This window comes from Lygodium microphyllum, chromosome 26, assembly GCF_053477565.2.
Source record: "Lygodium microphyllum isolate KBCC chromosome 26, Lygodium_microphyllum_v1.1.10, whole genome shotgun sequence".
NCBI classification, from domain to species: Eukaryota; Viridiplantae; Streptophyta; class Polypodiopsida; order Schizaeales; family Lygodiaceae; genus Lygodium; species Lygodium microphyllum.
The window spans coordinates 78810592-78835030 of record NC_141160.1 but is presented as its reverse complement, the minus strand read 5'-3'; positions in this window follow the sequence as shown (position 1 = coordinate 78835030).

The window sequence follows — 24439 nt, the reverse complement described above, 5'->3', positions numbered from 1 at the left end:
CCTATTCTTCTTAATTCATTTCTTATAAAGGCTTTGCTCATGACATAATTCATTGATCAATCAAAAGGGTACCATAATCATTCTGTCAAACAAAAAGGAATCTTCTGCTTTTGAGGCTTCAAGAACTTCAAGAATTTCTTCCTCATCTCCACTTTCTGTGAGTAGGATTGTGACATACCCATCTTTGATTACGTGACGAGTAATGTTTTAGTAGTCGCCTAGAGTTTATCTTCCAACCGTTGCCATCTGTACTCTAACCAGAATGATCGGATTTTGTCTAGCTAGTTAACCCTAGGTCTACCCCGCAAGGGAAGCATCCTGTCGTTACCCACGGAGAACCGACCTGAAGGTTCCTAATTGACCTAATAGTCACCTATCAACAACTAACTCACATCCGGAGGTGTCCTTGAGAGGCTTCTTGTCTGGAAGGAGCAATTGCCATTACCCTTGGTTCATGGAGTACAACACTTTTTTCTAGTAGGAGGCTAAGGATTTCTGAAATCCCTTGTAGTGCTCTGGCATAGCCGCCGTACCTTTCCCCTAAGATAATTTACAGTTCGAGTTCTGAGACCAAACCATAAGTAAGTCAACGAATCGGCCCTTTCTAGATTTTTTTTCCTAGTGTTTGTTTTTGGGGAAACCTCTCGGCTAACTGAGACCACTTTGCCATAGGACTGGATTCGTCAGGAATCCATCCACCCGCTTCCCTCTATGGAAGTTCTTAGTTATCTAATTACCTACCACATTACGTGAAACATATAAAAATAGCTTTATTAATTAATATCCTTATATGTGCAGTTGTTCGTTTACGTAATTTACTCACACACATACAATCAGAATAAAACAATTCATTGATTATATTCCATAATGTGTGTTCTCCCGCCCATATAGGAGGAAAATTACAATTTCACGTGCTGCCTCATCCGGCATATTTGCACGTCATGTGCTGCCTCATCCGGTGCATCTGCACATCACCAAGATCAAATCCACCTATAGCTGGCGTTCATAGGTATCCCAAGTAGAACTCGGGCCATACAGGGGAACAAGTAGTTCCTAGGTGTGAAAAAGGATTTACTACCCAGAGCCCCCCTGGCACCCTTCCACCTCTACTTAATACAATCCCTGATGGGAGACCTCTCGCCATCGGAGCCAATCCATGCTTCTGCGGTGGTAAAATCATCCCCTCTTGGTATGGGGATTCAACACCTATCCTTGGGGAAGGTATAGGGCTCCTCAATTCTTACATATTCCAATATTTAATTCAATCAAGATCTAATCTAAGAAATCACAAACAAGATTGATGTCTGCAAGCAGTTATGACTTCAATCAATCATGCAACTTTCAAGTTCAAGTGATGCTTAATCTGGTAGCAATCGAACTTGAGTTTCAAGGTAATAAACTCTTCCCCTTGGAATTTAACTAGAGATATCTAGAATTTGAGTCTCTAACTTCCCAATTATTGTAACCAAGTTTCACGACCTTAAGTCAACATTTCTCAAGAGACTTATCTTATTTCTATTGAACTTGAATAGAACTATTTTAGAAAAAAAAAACATGTGGCATCGCGGTTGATAAAGGGGCATTATCTGCGCCTGTGACTCCGTTTGTGACTCCCTTGCTTGCAATTCCAACTATTGCTTCTACGTTAGTAGGGTTATTTGTGATTTCTGCTTCTGAATTCTTTTTCTTTGGGGCCATGATAGAATAGAGATGAGAGTAGAGGTATGATAGAATAGGATAGAGTTCTTCAGTGTCTTCTCTTCTCGGATCAGAGTAGAAGAGGATGAGAGACCTTAAGCACATCTCGGACAGAGTCTCCTCCTTCTCGATCAGCATCTCGTCCTCGTCAAGATTGCTATTGTTGCTCCTCCTTCTCGATCAGCGTCTTGCCCTCATCAAGATTTCTCTTGTTGCTCTTTGTGGTCATCCCCAAGCCCTCAATTTATAGTTTTTGCAAGGGGGGGGGGGGGGTATAGAGAGGGCGCCTACTTTTTGGCATTTTTGATGACATCATCGATGACAAGATTTCATTTTCTTTTTCTGTCCTGCAACTTGTTTGGATCATAACTTTGTCGTATGAACTCCAAATATAGATGTTCGGGTACTTAAAACGATTGGAACGCATCTGGTTGACAAGCTAACGTGAATTGCGAAAATCCATCAAAATTAGGGGAAAATGATTATTTTTATAAATTGTGTTATTTCTATCCATCTTTTGTTTTGTACGACTTATTCCCTTCAAAATAAGTCACAGTATATATTTGAATCCATCTAAAGTGAAAATTAAGTCATCTAAACATGATACTAGAGATTTCAGACTATTCTAGTCAACCAATCCTGATTCCTGTAAATCCTATAGAGATTCTGCATTTTTTTTTTCTATGTGTGGATGTGCAACACCACGTATACACACCTTAAACTAAGTAATGGGAACATTACAAGGATAGATCCTTCTAGCTCACTTTCATAATCTTCTTTTGCATTATCACCTTTGTCCTATTCAGATTCTATTTTGATCCCTGTGGGGGCTCTGTAAGAGAATAACAAGCTCTCTATTATGTCCCTACTTCTACTTCTGCTTCAGTCTCCACTCTTGTCTCTATCTCTAGCTCTGTCTTTGGCTTTGTCTCTGCAACTGCCATGTAACAGGGAGAACAATATATCCATGCTTCTATCTCGCTGTCAGAGGTGATTTCAAAAGTCAATTCGGGTTCAGGCATGAGGTATTCTCCCATGGACAAGGACTTTACTTCTTTCGATAGTTGGCTTGCAGTGTCCATTGTTAGGGACTGTGCCTCTGTTTTCTTGGGAAATATTTGTTTGATAGCCTCTTTGTCTCCTGATATACCATTCGTTACTTCATTGGAAGAGTCGGTTATGACTTCGATGGACATGGATCCATTGCCTTTTTGTGATCCATACAACTTCAACATCACTTTGTTGGGTCCTCTATCGAGGGTTAGGGTTCCTTTGAACCATCCGTCCTTGCTCTTGCTTCAAAAAGCCAAGGTCTTCCCAACAACGGATGGTATGAGGTCCCATAAGAATTTGGTTTGACCACCAAATATGTCAGCCAATAGTCTCTTCCTGCGAGGATTGTCTTTACTATGGGAGAATGCCCAGCGGTTTGATTCTGCTTTGGTCTGCCAATCTAATAAGCCACTGTGTAGGTTGCATTCCTTGCAAGCCTAGATCCTTCATTGTCACATCTGTCATTATGTTTACTGATGAGCCTCCATCAATCAATGCATCTGCAATAAAGCACCCTTCAATCCATATGCTAATCTCTAGGGTTCCAGGATCTAGGAAGGCATTAGCCACATCTACTTCCTTCACGGGTTTTGAGGCTCTGTTGGACTTGGTCACCACGGAGGGAACAATTCTTAGGCCTCTTCTTCTAGTCAGTATGCTTTTGAATTTCTATTGACAGCTAGGAGACAACATCAACAATTGTCAAAATATTAAGTTTGGTTTAAAAGTGTTTAGGTCTTTGACCCAAATCATACTCTTTGATATGATCCACATGATTTTCCAATTGGCTGGGAAGTGGAGCCACTTTTTCTTCTAGGAGTGACAACATCTACGCTTCTTCTTCATGAGGAGGTACTTATGCATCCTCTATTTCATGGACTTCTGGTCTGTCTCTGCAACTCTCTCTGTGGCTCTGTAGTGCTCTATACTTCATTGTTTTGGACTACATTATTCTGCTTTTCCTTAGGAAGGTTGAACTTCACAGTTTTGATAGAGGGAACATTCTCTTTTGGAACTACAGGTTCTCCTTTCTTTGCACGCATTATTGCGTCCACTTCCAATTCCACCAAATTGAAAGTAGGTTCTTGGGTCTTCTGTTGGGTATCAGAAGTAGATTTCACAAGGGCTGGGTGGACTTGGATAATCTTTTGCAGTGTGGTCGTCTCTTTTGCATCGACTGCATAAGGGCTTGTAATCCACAAACCTTCTAGGGTTTGGACAATTAGGTCTGATATGACCCTTTTCTCCACATATGTAACACTCCACCTCTGATCTTTGACCACCACCAGACTATCATACTCTGTAACTCTGAGAGAGAAACCTCCTTGGGCCAAAACTAGGACCAAACTCCCTAGGCTTTGGTCCAATGTCCTGCATTGTCATTTTGGATTCCAGTAAGTTGAATCTTGCATCTTCATTTCTTTCTTTGTTCGTGCATCTCTTTCAGACAGTGGATATCATTTTGTATGGTTCTTTCTCAAACATTATGAATAGGAAGCTCTAGCAATGGTTGGTTTTTGAGTACATTCAGTGGCTAAATGTCTCGCTTGATGGCAATTTCCACACCATGTACTAGAATGTATTATATCTCTATCACCTCCTATAGGAGCGGATATATTGGTGGTATTCACCTTCAACATTTGTAGCTATTCCGTAATCACATCCATAAGCTCTTTCTTGATACTTGGGACTGTGTTGGACAGGTAGTCGTTCAGATTTTCACCTCCTAGAGTACTTGTAGTAGGGTTTTGGGAAGCTTATGTGATTATTGCATACACTGATTGGATCGATCCAAAGGGTCCTTTGTTCTGGTTTTGATTCGGAACTCTTGTTGAGACTTGGGGTTGTTGATTCCAGTCGATAGGGTTCCACTGTTGTTGAGTCACCATTGGAGGAATTGTTTGAGACCACATGTTGTGGTTGAGCCATCATTTGAGGCATTGTCGTTTGTGGTCAATGTGGATTAGGTGCATTGTATAAACTTTGCTACATAAAGATTAGGGTCTTCATTGTACTCTCCCTTAAAAATGGGCAATGAGACTACATTTGCTGGCCTATCACCAATTTTTTCAGGATGAATCTGACTAGGAAGGGGACCTTGAGTCGCCATGGGGACTTCTGTAAAGAGTGCTTTTAGGGCGTCAAAGGACGCTTTCACTACAAGCTCATTCTCAGCCTTGATTTTTGCCTTCTCTCTTCTCACGTACCTCTGGACTCGTTCTAGTGCTTGCCTCTTGATTGCGTCATTCATTAGGGGGTTGGATCCAACTAGTTGGTGTGTACTCAATAAAATAGAATCAGAGGGGGACTTCAGTCTCTGGAGGACTCTCTGGCCAACTTCTCTTCTACTTCTTACTTTTCTACATCTATGAATTCAGCTTTCAAACCACTACAGAGAGGGAGATATCTTGTTTTGAAGGTGTCAAAACTCATTCTTGTGAGGATCGTTTTTGTGCCATCATCATAATAATACCAACTTCTGATGGTTTCAACAATGTATGTTGTGAAGAACACTCGATCCACCAACTTCCAGTGGGTTGCTAATTGGACAAACATGAGATTGTCAGTACACCATGCATCCCACGTGTCCTGTTCTTGAGCATCTACGAACAAATTCCAACTCGTTTCTTTCTTGTTTTCGTGAACCTCCACACTGACCACGATTCCTGAAGCTTCTTCACAATCTCCCACTTGATGATGTCTGGAAACTTCTCAATGAATGCCAAATCTTCCATGGCTGGTCATTCTCTTTGTTTTTGCACTTCACTTTGTTCCCAAACAATTTTCCACCAAGATGCACCTCTCTGTTGCTTCAATTGAAAGAGAAAATAGTCCACCACATAGAGCCTGCATCATGATGGTAATATGTTTCCGCCATTGTGGGATGAACTTCTTGTGGAAAGTGGCTTTGGTTATCCAATTCTTCAATGGAAGAAAGAACTTTGCAAAGATCCATTAACTTCTTCTCTTCTTGGCAATGCCATTTCCTTCATTTTCAGTTTCTTTTGATACTTATTAATGGCAAGTTTCCCCAGCTGTGCACAAAAAACATGGAGCCCCAAGAGAGATACCAAAGAAAATGGGTTTCTACTGCAAGAAAATCTATCTTGTAACATTAAAAAGCTTTTGTTTCATTCTTTAGAGAACCGCAACAAAGAAAGAACATCACTAGTAAGAAATCATAATGCAACATCATATAAACAATTCTCCCACAGCTTTATCTTCAATAAAATTCATCATTCTCTTCATGTTCTTCATAGAATTCATCAATGAACAAAGAGAACACAAAGAGACACTACTTTGAATGGAAATAATATCACATAGTATTCATCTTCATTGTCTTCATAGTTTTCTCTCACAGTCTCTCATAGAAAGATACATTGTTTGGCATAGAATTGGCTATCTGTGACTCTCTCTTTCTCTCTCAATCAATAGTACATTATCTCCTCTCTACAATACTCAATAATCACTCATAATAATCCTTCTTTGGTCGTGAATACCCCTTCCAAAAGGTGTGTCTGATATGAAAGGTCATCAGAGCCACTACAATGACTTTCATAGCTCATGACTACACTCTAGTTTTCTTTAAGTCTTTAGCACCTGCTTCTTCCACTTCCTTGATCTCTTTTGAACTTACATTCACCTCTTTTCAAGTCTAGAAAACTTCCCCAAAGTCACACATATATTCCATAGAACACTTATAGAGGCATATAGAACAGAATAGAACAGGAATAGAGCAGGAACAAAGGCTCTACAGAAGCTCATTAGAGGGTTATAGAAGGTCAACAGAAAGCATTAGAACCTCACAAAAAACACAAAAAACACAAACAAAACATAAATGTTAAAAAAAAACCCAAAAAGAAAAAACAAAAATCACCCCTCTCCCGTTCATAACCACCCTTTCCCTCTCTCTTCTCCCTCTTCTTTTCTCTCTCTCTCTCTCTCTTCCCTTCTCTCTATCTCCTCGACACCCCTTCCTTGCTCCTTTCCTCTTTCTCTCTCCTCCCTCCCTCCCTCCCCCCTCTCTCTCTCTTCTTCTTCTTCTTCTTCTTCTTCTCCTCTCCATTCCTCCTGCTCCTCCCCCTTATTATTATTATTATTATTATTATTATTATTATTATTATTATTCTTCTTCTTCTTCTTCTTCTTCTCTCGCTTCCTCCCTCTTCTTTTTCTTCTTCCTCATAGTCCTCCTCTTCCTCCTCCTCTTTCTCCTTCTCCTTCTCCTTCTCTTTCTCCTTCTCCTTCTCCTTCTTCTCCCCACTCATGCTGTTGCTGTTGCTCCTCCTCCTCCTCCTCCTCCTCCTCCTCCTCCTCCTCCTCCTCCTCTTACTCTTACTCCTCCTCCTCCTCCTCTTTCTCCTTCTCCATCTTCTTATTCGTCGTCGTCTTCTTCTCCTTGTCTCGTTGCCTGCCGCCTGGTGTCGCCCTCGTCGCCACCGCTTTTTGGCCTCGACCGCTCACTGGTTGCTGCCCCGCCACCCTAGCAACTTCATTCCTCCCCTCGCAGACTACCTGTTGGTTGCCGCCCGGCCACCCTTGCAACCTCCTTCCTCCCCCTGACCACCCTGCCAAGCCCCACCGTGTGGCTACCCTGCAAACCTCCTGGCTCCGCCTTGGGCCACCGCCCTGCAAACCTCATCGCTCTACCGCCAGGAGTCATCTCCGCATGCTGGGTGTTGCAACTATCGCTTGGTCTGCCTGCCGAACGCCCTTGGCCCGCGCTCCTCCTCTCCACCACCACCACTACTCCCCCACCACCACACCACTACCCCACTTAGCCCCCTTTCCCCCACCACTGACACCCACTACCACTAACCCCGTTCACACACAGATCCGAGTACCTTCTTTTTTTATTATTTTTCAAAAACCAGAGAAGACATCTAAAAACACTTAAAAATTCATATAAATTTAATAAAAATAATTAAAAAATAGCTAAAAATTCTTTGACCAATAGGAAAATTTCTTGGATTATTTTCTTGGTCATAATTGCAGAAAATTAAGAATATTCAAAATCCTTTTAAAATTCCTTAAAAATTGAATAAAATTCATTAAAAATCAATAGAAAGAAAAAATAATTTCAAATTTTTAAAAAGTAAACCACCTTTATTGCATATTTTTGGAATGTTCCATAAGCTAAACATATTGTGCCCAATGGATAAAATATTATTTTAAGGCCAAAATACTAAATTTTAAACCTAAATTCATGTAAATTTTATTTCAAATTCCGAAAATAAGTTGACAAATGCTCGATAAATTTCAACACATTGTTGAAACATGATGGTTCAATTCTCACTCAGGGATGATTGTAGAAAGTTCATTATTAAAATTCTTTAAAAAGCATAATAAAATAAAACACCTATTTGAACAACAACAACAACAACAACAATAATAATAATAATAATAATAACAACAACAACAACAACAATAAAAACAACACTTAAACACTAACCATAGCTAAACAAACCAAATAGGGCCACAATAACCTTGCCTTAATATTTTTTTTTAAAAAAAATGAGGTGTCACCTTTTTTTGTCACTTAGTCTCTTTTTTTTTGGACTCACTGCATCCTGGGACTGATTCGTACGTGTTCAGTTTCTTGCATACACACCCTTGCTATGCATTTATTCTTTATATTTCTTACTTTATTTATTTTTAGTCACCCCACAACCATGGTTAATTATTAAAATAAAAATTTAATCACCCACTTTTCCACGCGTGCTCACACCAAACACACCTTTTTTAAAATAATTAAAATAAACCCACCGTTCACTTAGCATGCACTTTGTGCGTTACAGGTACATCTAAGTTTATTTAAAAATGAACTCACCGTCACAAGTGCACACACTAAAAAAAAAGTGCTAAATACACCATTAATTTTTAATCAATGACTTTGTATTTACAGACCTCAGTCTAGGAAATGGAGCCGAGTTTCATTTAACGCACCGCTTTACCCTAATAAATTGTAATTAATATTTTAAGAAGGAATTGCCATTTTCGTTTTAAGATTTAACACCTAATAAAATTTCACCCATTTTTAAATAAATTCTTAAAACGAACCATTCATTAAACTAATTCCCCTCACTACACTTTTTCTCCTTTTCAATAAATGCGCTTCGTGGGATGGGCACGTGCAGTCTTTCGAGTTGTTTCTATTGTCCAATTTAATTATAGAAGTTCTGATCCTGTCCTTAGTGCGTTGTTGTATTATGGTTTGGTTGCTATGACACGATTACGGGTACGGTCTGTAGTTTTCTTTTTTGCCTGATACGGGGATTCAAGGTGCCTAATTGTCTTGCATTGCATAAAGCTTTCGATCACATATGTGTAGAGGTCACGTTGAATTTTTTCTAACATGTGGATTGTTTGGGATGGTTAGTCAGTCAATCATGTCTGTGTGTGTCTATTCTGGTCAATCTCTTATTTATGGTTATTTTGTTGTTTTGCAGGCATTCGTTGTGATTGTCTCTATGTGTGGTATGCGTGTAATTTATTTGAATGGCAACTCAAGCTCCTCCTCTAGTCTAGTACATCCCATTGGTGTCTCACGATTATTCTTTATTGCTGGAGCTCGAACTTATTAGCAAAGTAGGCTTAGCCAAGTTCATCACACTCTCATTACCACTCATTCCAGAGAATACTGATTCTTGTGATCAGTTTCTAGCCTCTTACAGTAAGAGGTCTGGTCCGGTCAAAGGAACAGTTGTCCAATTGACACCTAAAATTTTAAGCAAGGCTCTCTCTTTACCCTATAGGGGAGACTCTTTCCCTACTGCTCGACAACTGTTCTCGAATGAGGATATTCTTAAATTGTTGCAGAAGCAGACACAAGATGTGTTGAATCCCAAGACGATTCTTACTACTTCCGGCATCAGTGTTTCCATGATCTCCAATCCTGTGTGGAAGCAGTTATGCCAGTTCCTTCAGGACAGGTTTATGCCTACCAGGACAACCTCTAATTACCTTTCAAAGGAGTTGGTTACAGCTTCAAGAATGGTGTTGAAAGGCATAACTATTGATTGGAGTTCCTACATGTTGTCAAAGATGGATCAACACTTTGTTAGAGCCACAAGGGGTAATGTAACTAATGTTACATTTGGTTCCTACCTTTCTGTCTTTTTGGCATATGCCACCCCTTCGACAGAAGTTTCTACCTTTATAATTGATCCACCAGAAGCTCCTCCCCCTATTGAACACTATGATGTCATCATTGAGGATCTTGATCATATCCCTCTTGTGATAGTTCAAAGGAAGCGCTTAAAACGAGTGGCTGAATTAGCCTAAGCTCCTCCTCCAGTCTATGTTCCCATCCAATCTAGCAGTCACCTACCAGCTTTCCTCACCACACCGAATCTTTTCAGAGCACATCTTGAGGGTACTCTGGAGATTTCCATCCCTTCCGTACAACACTTGGTTTAGCTGGAGATGCAACTCCCTTCCTATGCCAAGATGTTTAGTGTTCTATTGATAGTCTGCTTGTATCCAACAACTCTATTCCTCTTGCTATGATGAAGTCTAACAAACCAAAGAATAGTTTTTAAAAGCAAATGCAGAGCTAGCTTCTGCTCATGAACACTTTTATGATCTTTGTACCCAAATGGAGCAACAGACTAAGATCATTGATGCTCAGAAAATGGCACTTTGACAGAATTGATTTCCAACAAGTAGACTATCATACATAGACTATATAGAAGACGTATTCGCTTGAAAGAAGACCGTCATCAATTACTATACCCGCAAAAGAAGCAAGATCGCAAAAAATCATATTTATTAAAAAAAACAAGTCTTGTAAACCCAAATTTGAGCTACGCTCATCCCTCTAACAACAAGATTTCCAGTGTGTAAGGTTGTTTGAGATTTTTGTAGGATGTCGATCAAAACATGGAAGATTTTATGGCCGAAGGTGATTCGTCGGAACCAACCATGGAGCAAAAATTGGACCTAATTATGATGCAACTTCAAGAGGAATGAAGAGCACGTCAAAATTTGCAAGCATGAATGGCTACACTTCAATGATCTAGTATTGACCAAGATAGAGTGCAACCCAAAGATGTTATTCAATGTATGATTGATGCGACACTCGATGCATAGTGTCTCATGAAAGAAGCCAAGATAAGTAAAAGAAATTTCAAATTCCGCGCTTTTAATGAGAAATGTGATGGAAAAACTATTCTCGCCTTTATCAGTTAGTTTGATGATTATTACCATGAAGAGCAGTATGCTGAAAAAGATAAACTCAAATGCGCCACTAACCATCTAGTAGATAGAGTATCATTATGGTGGACTGCTGTCCGCAAGAGTATTGATTGTCCTACTACTTGGGAGGCCTTTCAAAAGAAATTTTTGTAGAACTTTCTTCCACCTTAATTTCATGAAAAAGCAATCAAACAGTGGGATCTTCTGCAACAAAGAGATCATGAATCCATACCGCAATACTCTGAGCATTTCTAGAGTGCCTTACTACAACTTCAAATGCTTGAAGATATTCCCGAGGTGATCCACAAGTGCAAGTATACGTCTTGTTTGCTTGGTCACTTCTATGCAGAAGTGAACATGTTCAAGCCAAAGACTTTGGAGGATGTGATTTCTTTGGCCCATGATGTTGAAGATAAAATTCACGGACGAGAAAAGCGACCGCAACAATTTCCAACTAACGGTAACTTTGGTACAAAGTAATTCAATTCTAACTTTTGAAGATTCAATCAAAATCACTTTGTTCCTTCTTCTTTCCGAAAATCCTAGACTCGACCCCCTGCTTTACCATCAAATACAAATTCAAACCCTAAGCCATCTCTCCAGCTGAATCCCAATATACCCAAATTTCTAGCCATTACCAATAATGTTTCCAAATCAAAGTCTATAGTTTGCTATAAGTGTCAATAACTTGGACACTTAGCAATGAACTGTCAATCCAAGAAGCCAACTGTTCAAATCAACTACTTGGGAGCGACTGAAGACGAAGACCATAAAGATATGCTAGACTTCACGAAAGATGATGATGATATTGGTATTGCTTTAGATATTTTACTAGGTATGCCAAATCCTCATTCATGATTAACAATGAAATGTCTTGTGCATGGTCACGAAAAGATTATTTTGAATGATGATGGGAGCACACATGATTTTATTTTTGCAAAGTTGGTAAAAGAATAAAATTTACCTAATGTTCTAACTCATTACATGGAACACACTCCTTTGATAATTTTCCCTTGCTTAGTCACACACAAGCTAAACGTGCATTGAGAAAAGGTAGCAAATCGTACTTAGTATGGGTTAATGAAATTGAAGCTAAGGAAAATCAGATGCATTCTAGGCACACACAATTTCTTGCACAATTTAAAGATTGTTTTTTGTTGATTTACCTCCTGGTTTACCACGTACACATCCTAAAGACCATAAAATAGACTTAATCCCAGGTTCTCAACCACCATGTAAAGCATCTTATAGACACAATCAGATTAAGAAAAAAGAAATCCAAACACAAGTTGAAGAACTGTTAACCCAAGGACTCATTAGGCCTAGTAGTTCTCCTTTTGGTGCACATGTCCTATTAGTTAAGAAGAAAAATAATACCTATAGAATGTGCATTGACTATCCTCCCCTAAACAAGATCACTGTCAAGAATAGATATCCGATCCCTAGGGTAGATGATCTCATGGATAAACTACAAGGAGCCACTATTTTTAGCAAGATAGATCTCAAGTTTGGATATCATCAAGTACGATTGGATACAACTGACATTTTCAAAACCACATTTATAACTTAGTTTGGTCATTATGAATTCCTTATTATGCCTTTCAGTTTGACTAATGCACCAGCTACATTCAGTCGTATAATGAATCATTTATTTTTGAAGTATCAGAATTGTGTAATTGTTTTCTTTGATGATATATTGGTTTTCAGTAAGAATGAGAATGAGCATTATGAACATTTATCTTTGGTTTTCAAATTGTTGAAAGAGAATCAATTATATGCTAACCCTGATAAGAGTGAAATTTTCCAAACCCTAATTAAATATTTAGGTCACATTGTTTCTTTTGATGGTATTTGTGTTGATTCTAAAATGATAGAAGCAATTTTGAATTGGCCAACCCCTAAAAATGTGCACGAGTTAGGTTCTTTCTTAGGTCTTGCTAGCTTTTACAAAAAAATTGTGAGAAATTTTTTATTGCTTGCATTGCCTTTAATAAAATTATTAAAGAAAGCTGTTGTATATCATTGGTCTGATAACCGACAAAAGTTTTTTGATTTACTGAAACATGCTTTAACACATGCACATGTTTTGTAATTACCTGATTTTAATCGACTATTCTTTCTAGTAGTCACTGATGCTAGCGGATTAGGAATAGGAGCTGTCCTTATGCAAGATTCACATCCCATAGCCTATTCTAGTTGCAAACTTAAACCCTCTGAGCTGAAGTATTCCACATATGATAAGGAATTGTTAGTTGTAGTATAAGCCCTACGTCAATGGAAACATTATCTAATGGGATCCAAATTGATGATCAGAACTGACCAACAAAGTATTAAACATCTCCTTAGTCAGCCACAAATTTTTGACCATTATATTAAATGGGCTGCTTTCATTTAAAGTTTCCCTCCATTTATCCAATATCAACTTGGAAAAGAGAATGTTGTTGCCAATGCATTAAGTAGAAGACCAAGTATCCATAATATTTCAGTTATATATTTTGAATCCCTTATCCCTATGAAAGATACCCATGACCATAACCCCAGTTTTCAAGCTGATTGGAATAAATGAGAAAATATTGTGTGTCAATGTTCCATTTAGATCATTTATGTTGCAGTAATTCATTGTCCCCCATACCAAGGCCATAGAGGTATTATTTCTACTTTAAGAACATTAGTTGAAGATTTTTATTGGCCACAAATGAAATCTGATATTTCTAACTTTATTTTTGATGAGTATTTAATTTTTCAAAGAGTCAAATGACACTAGGGTAAGCAATATAGTTTGTTAATACCTTTACCAATTCTTGAACGACCATGGGAACATATTTCAATGGATTTTATAATTGGTTTGCCTAACACACAAGCTAATCATGATATGATTTGGACTATAGTAGATCGATTTAGCAAACAAGCATATTTTCTTCCATGAAAGAAAACATTAACTACATCTCAAGCTACACAATTGTTTTTGGAAGACTGTTTTCACTAACCATGGTTTGCCAAAAGTTATTATTTCAGATTGTGATTCTAGATTTTGCAATAATTTTTGGACTAATTTGTTTGGTAATTTAGGTACTAAGATTGATTTCTCATTTGCATTTCATCCTGAAACCAATGGACAAATAGAAGCTATTAACAATACAATTCTAGATCTTTTATGTGTATACACAATTTTAAAACCACAAACATGGGATACACATTTGCATTTACTTCAATTTGCATACAATAATACACTACACACATCTACACAAAAAGTACATTTTGAAATCATTTATGAAAATAGATTGCTTGCACTTGTTACATCATTGTCAAACAAAGTTAAAGCTCTTGATGGTATTGCCAATACGCATGCTACTATTTTTCAAAAGTTAAAGATATGATTGCGAAAGCCAAACAATCATACACTAAACAAGCTAATAAGAAAAGAAAAGCCACGAGTTTCAATGTTGATGATTATGTTTGGTTACTCATTGAAAAAAGAAGATTGCAAAGTGTTGAGAAACACCATGTTATTAAATTAGCACCAACATTTTATGAATCTTTCAAAATAATTCACAAGATCAATGACAATGCATTTAAGTTAAAACTACCCCAACATTGGAAAATCCATAATACTTTTCATATCAGTTTACTATGAACTTTTAGAGGCCAATTACCTGTCCACCCTGTCTATGAAAACCCTCCTTTGTTGTTAGAAGAAGAAATTAAAATACTTGAACCTGAAACTATTCTAAACATTGACTTTATGACCATTAGAACTAGCCGTAGATATTCTAGATATTTGGTCAAGTTTAAAAATCATTCTGTTGAGAAGAAGCCCAATGGATGCATGCTCGTGACCTAAGTGCTTACCCCTCAGTGCTCGCTCCACATTGAGTAAATAGCAATTGAGGACAATTGCTATCCCACCCCGGGGGTATGATGCCAGGAGGCATATTCCACGGTGGATTCCGTGAGACCACGGTGGATTCCGTGAGACCACGGTGGATTCCGTGAGGTTTTTATTCCATGGTGGATTCTATGAGGTTCTGCAGTGGATTTCGTAAAACTATATTTATTTGTGTGGGCTTGTACACAAGGTGGATTCCTTATGTGAGAAGTTGACGGGGATGCCTGTCCTTTTTGGACGTCAGATTAATTTAATGTGCACATGGTTGATTCCACAACGGGTGATTCCGTAAAATACATATTTAAATTAATGGACGTTTATGAGTTTAGAGTGCACTCGTATTAAATTAAGGTTAGGACAGAGTTGCAACCTATTTATTTATTTTGTAACTGAAAATTACTAGGTATTTACTTTTGTCGGTTTAATTTTATTATTTTCTAACAATTGTGAATGATTCAGTTGATGTGTAGAGCAGGTAGTGGTGGCATTGGGAAGCACCGGGCGATGGCGTGTATTCACATTACCTAGAAGAAATTATCATTTTTTATGGGCACACGCCTTATCATTAAAGGCGTGGCACTAATATTTATTTAGGTGTGCTTCTTTATTAAAGCACTAGACAAATGTTTATTATTTTGTATGTGCATAGGCATCCAGTTTAAATATTTAATTATTGGACATTGTATTTGGGTACAATCCAATTTTTGGAATGCCCAACTGCTTTATTCTTTATTTGGACAAAAGCAAACATAAAAGCGAAAGCATGCTAATTGTAAATTGGACTATTTTTTAGCATAAGTAAGAGGCTCTCATGCATATGTAACCAGTACATAATCCATAGAGGGCGCAAAATGGTCAGGAGGTCGACTATCTCTAGTAGAACGCCTCAACCCAGGCTCTATTGTTTGACCGACATCCTATCTAACATCAGCATGTCTAACATCTAGGCCAGGAGCATCAAGTGATGTTGCACGCTGTCTAGCTGGCGGTGGGTTGGGTTGTATGGGAGCAGGTGACTTCTCCTGAAAGATAACTCTGCGTACCTCAACCACTTTCTCAGGCTGCATATGCATTTTGTCTCATGAAAGATGACATCATGGGTGTGGATCACTTTCCGTGCCTGTGGATCCCATAGACGGTAACCCATCTCTCCTGCATCTCCATAGCTAATGAAAATGCATTTGACACTTTTAGGATCTAGCTTATTGCATTTGTCCTTGTGCACATGGTAGAATGCCTCACATCCAAAGCCACGCAAATAATCATAAGAGGGGGGACTTGCCTGCCCATACCTCCTCTGCAACTTGAAAGTCAATGCCACTGCTAGGCGACCTGTTAATGAGATGCAATGCAGTAGTAAAGTCTCAGCCCAAAAGTGCTGCGGTAAGCCAGCATGGCTAAGCATGCTACGGACCCTTTCCTAAATGGTCCTATTCATGCATTCAGCCATACCATTCTGGGGAGGGGTGTAAGGGGCGATCAAGTGACGCTTAATACCCCGCTTATCACAAAACTACTCAAAAGCATGTGATACATACTCACCCCCATTATTTGACCTTAGGCATTTCAGCCTATTCCCAGACTGGTTCTCTACTAATGCAAGCCAACGCTGAAATGTGTCTAAGACATTGGATTTTCTCTTTATGGGATAAGCCCAAACCTTAAGTGAGTAATCATCTATGAAAGTAACAAAATACTTTGCCCCATCGAGTGACTGACACGGCATGGACCCACATACATTTGAGTGCACAAGAGCCAAGGGCTCCCCATGCATTTCTGACCAGACTTCTTATGCGTATTTCTAGTGTGCCTGCCATACAAACAATGATCATAAGAATCAAAATGTGAAGAGTCAAAAGGCAGAAGATACTGCAAAGCACGGAGCCTTTTCATTCCTTTAAGGGACATATGTCCTAAACGATCATGCCATAGGGATACATGGGGAATAGAACCCACAGACAAAACATGATTCACTGTGGCTCCAGATACAAGTAAAGGATAGAGGCTACCAGACTTGGCACCTCTTGCAAGCACAAGCCTGCCACGAGTAATCTTCCACATGCAGAGTCTCCAAAAGACACAAAATACCCTGCATCATCACGCTATCCAACTGACATAATGCTGTGAGTCAACGCAGGTACATGACATACATCATGCAAAACAAAAGAACTGGCAGAAGGAAACTGCAGCCTAACATCTCCAATGCCCATAATCTCAAGAGACCTATCATCACCAAGATGCACAGAACCAGAGATGGTATGATAGGTGTGAAAGCAATCTCTACAGGGTGTCACATGAAATGACACACCCGAATCCAAAAGCCAACATTGCGCACACATAGAATGTGTCTCAGAAGCCTATAAGGCATCGCATAAAGAAGTTGTGAGTATGTAATCCTCATTTGAATCAGTGGCCTACATGACATTAACCTCTTCTATCTTCACATTAGACTTTGCAAGTACAATACTGCACTTAGAAGACTTGTCCTGTACTTTCTCTTTTCCCTTTGCCTTGCGCTTATCATCATGCATCTTATGGCACTGCGGCCTAATATGTCATGCTTTCCCACAATAATGACAGGTGAGATAAGACTTCTGTCCACAGGACTTACTACGGCCACGTGACTTTGACATGGACTTCTGAGAGTCCTCACCCTTATGATCATTATCATACCTGCCATGTTTGCCACCTCTAACAGTCAATGCATGTGAAGAGTGGGAAGCATGATTGTTTCTCTTGTTGATTTCCTCAGTCAATCAAGCACTCTCAACATCTTTGATTTTTAGCCCATCAAGCTTGTTCGTGCATATGGCAGTACGGAAGACATCCTATGATTCAGGCAAGGTGCTAAGCAGAAACAACGGGTGCAAGTTGTCTTTGAATTTAATACCCTGTGACAACAGATTCTTCATGGTAACATGAAACTGACTAAAATGAGACGATAGGGATGTCCCCTCCATGAGAAGGTCCATTAACTAATTTAGCCAATACATTTGTGACGTAGGACTTTGCTACGCATAAAGCTCTTGAATCTTCCCCCATAAGTCCCATGCACTCACATTCTCATCTTCAACAACATTATGATGGACCTCTTTTGAGAGTGACAAGATGATGGTAGACTTGCATAGCTCATCAACTTCCATCCAAACATCATCATCCATATCCTCGCGTTTAACACCCTTGAAATGCAAGGGTTTAATTTGTAACTTTTGCACCAAAACCTGCAATATCTAGGACTTCCAGTACCCATAGTTGGTACCATCCAGCTTGTCAATGTTAAAGAGAGCTGTGTCTTTCAGATAACCAGCCATACTGTCCCAAATCAAAGCAAAAAAGGAAAATTGCAGGTTGCTGTAATTAGTAGAAAATGCACTAAAATCACTAGTAAAACTGGCTGAAAGAGTGGATATCACTAAGAGAACCACCTGTCCACCAAATATGACCAAGATGGAATATGTCACTAAGAGAACCACCTGCCCACCAAAGTGCTCAAAATTTACAGATTTCAGCTTGTTGGAATATGTCACTGCAACTACTAGGTAGCAAGATACATCCAACAGTGAGTGTCAAGGGGCAAGAAGGTACTAAGAACTGTCAAACCAATAACCTGTCAGTCAAGAGACATCTCATGGGTCTAGAAGTCGATAGAGCAAGGAGCTCAATGCATAATCATCCAAGATGCATACAAAACTGACAAATGTGTGACAGGGATAGGTGCTTGCCCCAATAGGTGTATCAAATCAGCCCACTACAGACTACTACAGACATAAAGCTCTCAAGAGAGAAAATGCATGTAACTGTCCCACAAACTCAAGCTCAAGTGTAAGTAAAACTCTGTGTACATCCAAATATGCCAAGAGGTTTCCACTGGAAGTAAATTTAGATACAAATAGAGCAAGCAACACTCAAATACATCGAGTACATAGCATCAGACATTCCAAATCCCTGTAGGGTACATCCCCAATCTATCTTAGACGTGTGAAGTATAAGCTTGAAAGCAGTCAAATAACATGTAATGGCAACCAAATGTAATGCCTGATAGGTCCAAAATGCTCAAATACATCCAAAGACAAAGCTTCAAGTGACTGTCAAGCATGGGTAAACCAAGGGGCATCCATATTTGACCAAAGCATAAATGCAAGAAGCCTAAATATCAACTAGTGACAATAGGCATAAAATGATCCAAAGCATGCCAACTGAAGTCAAATGCCAGTGAATGACGACCAAGTCAGAGCCTAATCCAAGCTCAAAAGCATTCTGGAATCAAAAAGAAGCATTTGACAATCTCCAAATACATCAATGTGATCATTTAAATCTCCGGTAAGCACACGTATCCAAGAGCCAATGCATAGACCAAGTAAATGAGCTTTAGCCCACTATATCACAGTAGCATATTCACTTTCAAATGAAGCTCACTCGATGCCCAAATATGCTCGAAATCAGTCCCAAAGCATAGACATAGCTTCCCATAACATCCGGGCATCACCGGGCATCAATAGGCATCAAATGGGTAATGCTAAGAAGCATCAAACATTAAATGTCAAGCGCTGCCCTATTTGTGTCAATCGTGGGACTATGTATACAGCAATGGCTGAAGGTGGAAGCACTCGTATCGATCATTAGGAGCCAAGATCCAATGCTAAGGATCCGAAGATGATCGGGAAGGTTACAAACAGTGTCGGGAAGCCAGGGAAGGAGCTGGAAACGCCAAGAGGAGATCAGCCCAGCCCCCTAAAAATGCATCACATTTTACACTGGCTGCTCCTGGGGGCGAGGGGGTCTTTGGCAGTGCTATTAAGCACTTGATAAGGATTAGGGGGACTCCGATGCAGCCCTGCAAGGTGCCGAATGAAGGTCGGAAGATCGGGGGAGCAGGCGGGAGATCAAAACATACATACAAATGAAGGTGCCATGGCTGCCATTGGAGCTCGAGTTGAAGCTCTTCAAATCCGGGCTGAAGAGAATGCCATGCAAGCTCCAATGCCTTTGCACTGATACTAGTTGAAAGGGAAGTAGAGCCCAGGAGGAAGAAGCTTGGCGGTGAGAGCTATGACGGATGGAGAGCAAGAGCAAGAGAGAAAGAGAGACTCAAAAGTGGGAACTCCAACAACCACAATGTGTGGCCGGGCCTTCCTTTATTCAAATTGTCACTAAAAGAATAAAGAATAAGTGACTGTGATGGGCGATCACACCACGTGCAGTGTGCAGTGGCGGGTACTGTCAGTGTAGTAATACACGGGCAGCTAGGTGGAGGCACCTTTACCCCCAATAGGCAATTCTCTAACAACAAGCCACATTATGCCCTTTGTTCCAAGCTAAAGGGGAAAAGCAAGGGTACAGTCCAGGATGGACTTATTATGGCCTTTGTTTGAGCAATTTTAGGAGTATATTCCTCCCGACCATTCGTTTTTTTTTCCACTATCAGCTGTAAAAGTTTGCCTTTTATATTAAACTCTCAATGATGGATCTACCTCTTCGAGAGGATGGTTGGAGTGGAGCGTGGTCTTCTGCTTTGCTCGTAGTCCGTATGGTCTTTGAAGACTATGTGACTTCGGATACAATGCTGATGTCTTACATGTATCTACGAGGTGATCTGTTAATTCCTGATGATGAAGATCTAGCTTGGTATGTAGGGGATGTGGTCTTACAAGCTTCTTTATACGTCAATCATTTGGAGTTGAGGATGGATGAAATGTTCCAGTGCTATTCTTCTAAAGTGGCTGCTTGCCCTGACACTTTATGGCATACAATGATTGATTCTATAGTCCTGGACCAGAAAAAAGCCTCTACTCATGAACATAACACTAACCAATCGAGGGTGGATCTTTTAGCTTATCTTTCCAAGAACCATGCATTTGATTCATCCTTCTTTAATTCTTACCATCGTCGATCTGCTTTAGGTCCCTCCATGCCTAGCTTATCTATCTTATTACCAACAAATGGCCCATTGATATGATACCTATTTTTCCCTTTACCAATTCAACTTAGCAGCTATTTTACCTCTCCTTTTCCAACCTCAGGGTGCACCTCAAATTCTAATCTTTACCTATTGTTCTTTCATCGAAGATCGAGTATTTTCCCCTTCTTTGCCTTGTCCTTCCCCATCCATACATATAAAATGCTATTTTTTAAACTTAAATTCGTGACAGTTTTATTTTAAATTCTAAAAATGAGCTGAAAAATGCAAGATAAATTTATACACATTGTTGAAACCTGATGGTTCAATTCTCACTTAGGGTTGATTATAAAAATCTCGTTATTAAAATTCTAAGAAAAATATAATAAAACCAACAATCCAATAAATAATAATAATAATAACACACAAACACTAATCATAACTAAACAAACCAAATATGACCACACTAACCTTGCCTTGATATTCCTTTTTTAAAAAATAAGGTGTTCCATTTTTTTTCCAGTTAGCGACTTTTGTTTTTTTTTGGACTCATTGCATCTTGGGACTGATCCGTGCACATTCAGTTTCTTGCACACACACCCTTGCCATGTATTTATTCTTTATATTTCTTACTTTATTTATTTTTAGTCACCCCACAACCACGGTTATTTGTTAAAATAAAAATTTAATCACCCACTTTTTTGCGTGCACTCATGCCAAACACACATTTTTTAAATAATTAAAATAAACCCACTGTTCACTTTGCATGCGTTTGTGTGTTACAGACACATCTAAGTTTATTTAAAAATGAACTTGTCGTCACAAGTGCATGAGAAGTGCATGCACTAAACAAAAAGTGCTAAATACACCATTAATTTTTAATCAATGACTTTGCATTTAGAGACCTCAGTCTGGGAAACAAAGTCAGAGTTTCTTTTAATGCACCGCTTTATCCTAATAATTTGTAATTAATATTTTAAGAAGGAACCACCATTTTCTTTTTAAAGTTTAACACCTAATAAAAATTCACCCATTTTTAAATAAATTCTTAAAATGAACCATTCATTAAACTAATTCCCCTCACTATACTTTTTCTCCTTTTCAATAAATGCGCTTCGTGGGATGGACATGTGTAGTCTTTCGAGTTCTTTCTATTGTCCAATTTGATTATAGAAGTTCTGATCGTGTCCTTAGTGGGTTGTTGTATTATGGTTTGGTTGCTATGACATGATTACGGGTACGGTCTGTAGTTTTCTTTTTTGCCTGATATGAGGATTCAAGGTGCCTCATTATCTCGCATTGCATGAAGCTTTTGGTTGCATATGTGTAGAGGTCATGTTGAATTTTTTCTAACATGTGGATTGTTTGGGGTGGTCAGTTAGTTAGTCATGTCTGTGTGTGTCTATTCTGGTCAATCTCTTATTTATGGTTATTCTGTTGTTTTGTAGGCATTCGTTGTGATTGTCTGTGTGTGTGTGGTATGTGTGTAATTTATTTGAATGGCAATTGAAGCTCCTCCTCTAGTCTAGTACGTCCCATTGGTGTCTCACGATTATTCTTTATTGCTGGAGTTTGAACTTATTGACAAAGCAGGCTTAGCCAAGTTCATTGCACTCTCATTACCACTCATTCCAGAGAATACTGATTCTTGTGATCAGTTTCTAGCCTCTTATAGCAAGAGGTTTGGTCCTCTCAAAGGAACAACTGTCCAATTGATGCCTAAAACTTTAAGCAAGGCTCTCTCTTTACCCTATCGGGGAGACTCTTTCCCTACTGCTCGACAACTGTTCTCGAATGAGGATATTCTTAAATTGTTGCAGAAGTAGACACAAGATGTGTTGGATCCCAAGACGATTCTTACTACTTCTGACATCAGTGTCTCCATGATCTCCAATCCTGTGTGGAAGCAGCTATGCTAGTTCCTTCAGGATAGTTTTATGCCTGCCAAGACACCCTCTAATTACCTTTCAAAGAAGTTGGTTACAGCTTCCAGAATGGTGTTGAAAGGCATAACTATTAATTGGAGTTTCTACATGTTGTCAAAGATGGATCAACGCTTTCTTAGAGCCACAAGGGGTAATGTAACTAATGTTACATTTGGTTCCTACCTTTCTGTCTTTTTGGCATATGCCACCCCTTTGATGGAAGTTCCTACCATGATAGTTGATCCACCAAAAGCTCCTCCCCCTATTGAACACTATGATGTCATCATTGAGGATCTTGATCCAATCCCTCCTGTGATAGTTCAAAGGAAGTGCTCAAAACGAGTGGCTGAATCAACCCAAGCTCCTCCTCCAGTCTTTGTTCCGGTCCAATCTAGCAGTCACCTACCAGCTTTCCTCACCACGCTGAATCTTTTTAGAGTACATCGTGAGGGTGCTCTAGAGATTTCCATCCCTTTCGTACAACACTTGGTTTAGCTAGAGATGCAATTCCCTTCTTATGCCAAGATGTTTAGTGTTCTATTGTGCTCTCAATGACTGCATGTTGCGACAACTCTATTCCTCTTGCTATGATGAAGTCCAACAAACCAAAGAAGAGCTGACAAAAGCAAATGCAGAGCTAGCTTCTACTCATGAACACTTTTCTGATCTTTGTACCCAAATGGAGCAACAGACTAAGATCATTAACACTTAGAAAATGAAAATTTCTAGTTTGCACAATCAGTTGGCTGACACTAAAACCCAAGTGGTTAATGTGACTGAGGAAAGAGATATATTGTTAAAGGAATCTCAAGAGCTTTAGGCTTTGCTAGTTGCCTAGACAGATGAGCTTATGATAGCAAATACCACCCTAGAACAGAGCATAATCTAAATTCAATAACTTACCGAGCAACTAGTCCAGTCATGTTCTTCTATACAGAGTCCTAGGCAACTGGTTTCTTCTTTGACCCCTACGGACTTGGTAGTTCTCCAATGACATGCCACATTATGCCCTTTGTTCTAAGATAAAGTGGAAAGACTGCAGTTGAGAATGGACTTATTATGGTCTTCATTTGAGCAATTTCAGGAGTATATTCCTCCTGACCATTCATTTTTTGTCCATTATCCGATGTAAAAGTTATCCTTTTATATTAAATTCTCAATGATGGATCTACCTCTTCCAGAGGATGGTTGGAATGGAGCCTAGTCTTCTGCTTTGCAACCCTCTATTGAGCTTCTGTAGAGCCTCTGTTCATGTTTTGTTCTGTATGCTTCTGTAAGTGTTATGTGGAATGTATGTGAGACTTTGGGAAAGTTTTCTAGCCTTGGAAAGAGGTGAGTGTAAGTTCAAAAGATCTCAAGGAAGTGGAAGAAAGTGGCTGTTGAAGACTCAATAGAAGACTGGAGCGAAGTGACAATGATGAGCTATGAAGAGTCGCTAAAGTGGCTCTGGTGATCTTTTATATTAGACACACCTTTTGGAAGGGGTATCCATGACCATATAAGGATTATTATGAGTGATTATTGAGTCTTGTAGAGAGGAGACGATGCAGTATTGATTGAGAGAGGAAGAGAGAGTTATGTATCTTTCTATGAGAGACTATGAGAGAAAACTATGAAGAAAATGAAGATGAATACTATGTGATATTATTTCCATTCAAAGTGGTGTTTCTTTTGTATTCTCTTTGTTAGTTGATGAATTCTATGAAGAATATGAAGAGAATGATGAATTTTATTGAAGATAAAGCCATGAGAGAATTGTTTATATGATGCTATGTGAAGATTTCT